The sequence below is a fragment of the Rhinopithecus roxellana genome, chromosome 8 (genome assembly GCF_007565055.1).
Source record: "Rhinopithecus roxellana isolate Shanxi Qingling chromosome 8, ASM756505v1, whole genome shotgun sequence".
Lineage (NCBI taxonomy): Eukaryota > Metazoa > Chordata > Mammalia > Primates > Cercopithecidae > Rhinopithecus > Rhinopithecus roxellana.
The window spans coordinates 103,054,342-103,056,948 of record NC_044556.1 but is presented as its reverse complement, the minus strand read 5'-3'; the positions used below and the strand labels follow the sequence as shown (position 1 = coordinate 103,056,948).

Here is a 2,607-nt window from a genome sequence, read left to right as displayed (position 1 = left end):
TTTGGAAATTATAATTTCTCTTCTGATTTTATTATGGTTAAAATATCACCACCTTCTAATTTGTTTGCATTTCTTGAATTAATCTTCCATGTTAATAATATACTGTCTTTAATATGTTACTAGATTATATTAAGACTAATTTATAAATTTTGTTTGAATATTCATGATAATATATGAACCCAGCCAACCAACGCATTCATAACAGATTCAGAGAGGAAAACCCGTCGACCTCTCCAGAGAGTGGTGACATTTTCAGCTTGATATGATAACGTGATCGTGACCTTCAGAGAGCATAAATATGTGTGCCATCTCAAGTGCAATTCCTTATAGACCCAGCTTGGTTCTTCTCCAATGTCTCCTTTTGGAGTTGTACCTGATTTTATTTCCAGTTTTCATTCGAATCCACTGGGGAATGGGATGATTTCGCTTTCGTTTCTTGGCCAGGAATCGCTTAATCCTGAAAGTCTTGTGAGAAGACATGGTGAGAAGCAGAGTCAAGAACACACCATGATGGCGGAGAAAGGAAAAGAGCAACATTTTTAATAAAACCAACTTTTAAAATAAAATCTTGTGTGAAGCATCCAATTATATATTTTAAATATGTAAAAGATCGAGTTTAGTCGCCTTGGAAGGTTATTATGAAATAAGAACTATACATTTTGTTTGTATAAAGAAAAACAGAACTTGAAAATGAAAAGGATCTCAAGAGGTCTTGAGGGGCCAACTTACGTTGAAATTCAATAATTTGCTTGGGAAATTTTGTGATTTCCCATATACTCTAGCTTCTTGTGCAATTAGCTAGAAGAGTGACACAACATTGAGGTCCCAAAGTTGTAGTACAGATGTAAGGAAAAAGAGTCGAGGGCATCGAATGCTTAAAAGAGTAAGTATAATCGCTAAGGAGACAGGCATGTCTGTCAGAGAAATATAGAACCGACTATTGATTTTGCCCATTGGAAATGTTGACAGAGCAAAAACTTATTATAGAATAATTCCGAAAATGTTTATTTTAAACATTGAAGCAATTCATCTTTTCTTGGATTAATGTTTCTCTCCTTAGTATATACAATATTTACTTTTTTACTTGTAGTGGCTCAGTCAGTGCAATTGCTCAAGTGTCCTACTTCTTACCATTCAATGTATATTCAATGAACATACACAGAATTTTCTGGTTTCACCTAACAGGCAGCCAACATAATATAATACTAGAATGTTCATTTAAGATACCAGTTGCGGAATGACATCCTGAGGATTTAGGATACTGCTTTTCAAGAAGTGGTTTATACATCGTATCAATGACCATTAACTAAAATTCATGGGTCTTGAATCCAAGAGGTGGAAGTAAGAATGGGTTGTTCTCATTAACGCTCCCAGTGAATCATTTGGGGAATTTGTTCTTTACAAATCTATAATTTTAGATTCTGCTATTTCCCAAATGGGTCCTTTGCCAACGGACAGGCTAAGGAGACTGTTATGTCTCAAGTGTGCTTCTCATGTGGTTATTTTGTGTTCCTCAGGGCTGTAGGACAATAGGCAAAAAAGCAGTTTCTATACTGATCGGATACTCTACCTTGATAGGATTGTTATAATAAATTGTTGTCGTTACAACCCTATCAAGGTAGAGTATACCATCAGTATAGGGTGCAAAAAAAGAGTGTTTCTACAACTTGAACAGAAAATAGCAGCTACCAAGGTACTACAAGGCAGGATAACCAAGGGTGTAAACCTCCAGGGAAGAAGACCTAGGCTACCCCATTAGACAAGTAACTTACACCAGCATATATGCCAATGATAAGAGGGATATAGAATACATTGTAGAGAAAGGGTAATAACAAAAATTACTTATGATCACCTTTAATAGAAGGACAGTAGCTTCTTCCACTCATCTTACTATTGCTATTAAGTATTTTTAATTGTTACCCATCACACCTTGGAAAATCAGTGACAGGACAGAATATCCCTAACGTGGGACCTGAATGAACTGGGTGGTGTATGGGGAGAATCATAGCTGACACCATCAGTGTCCTGCTATGGCTTTCACTGTCCCTTTATGTGAAAGGCTCCTTATTACAATCATTTGTGATTCACTGCTGCAAGAATTTTATCCAGCTGCGTGGAGATACTTGGCATCTGCACAGGGCAACCTGAAAGTGCCAACAATTTAATGATCCCAGAAGTGGTCTTAAACTGTGGATAAACAGGGATTTGCTGCATCAATGTGCCAGTCTTTTCATCCCTTGGTTGTGGATGCTGCAAAGCATGTTCCACACTGTCTCCCAGAACTGACCAGCTTCATTGAGCTCCAGTTGCCCAGGATTGTAACTATCTTAATAATACACCCTTTACTGGCTTCTTTCTCTTTCCTGACTCAACTCCCCAAGGCCTGAAGGTGTTTTCTGGGATAATCTACCAAATATATTTCCATGCAATTAAATCCCTTTCTTAGAGTATTTAGGTGACCCAAAATTAAGAGACATCTATCTCAAATCCCTAAAGGTCTCTGAGTTAGAACTGAACAGAGTTAAACTTTTCTTTTTCACATTGCAATTGCTATTCGAATATGAATGGGAGGGCAGAACATTGCACACTTGCTTTAATATTGTTAGC

The 2,607-nt window shown here is 37.1% G+C and overlaps 1 pseudogene; it reads right to left on the bottom strand.

Moving 5' to 3' along the window:
- Positions 1–324: 324 nt before the first annotated feature.
- LOC115899256 lies at positions 325–480 on the bottom strand (annotated as a pseudogene).
- Between the last annotated feature and the right edge of the window lie 2,127 nt (positions 481–2,607).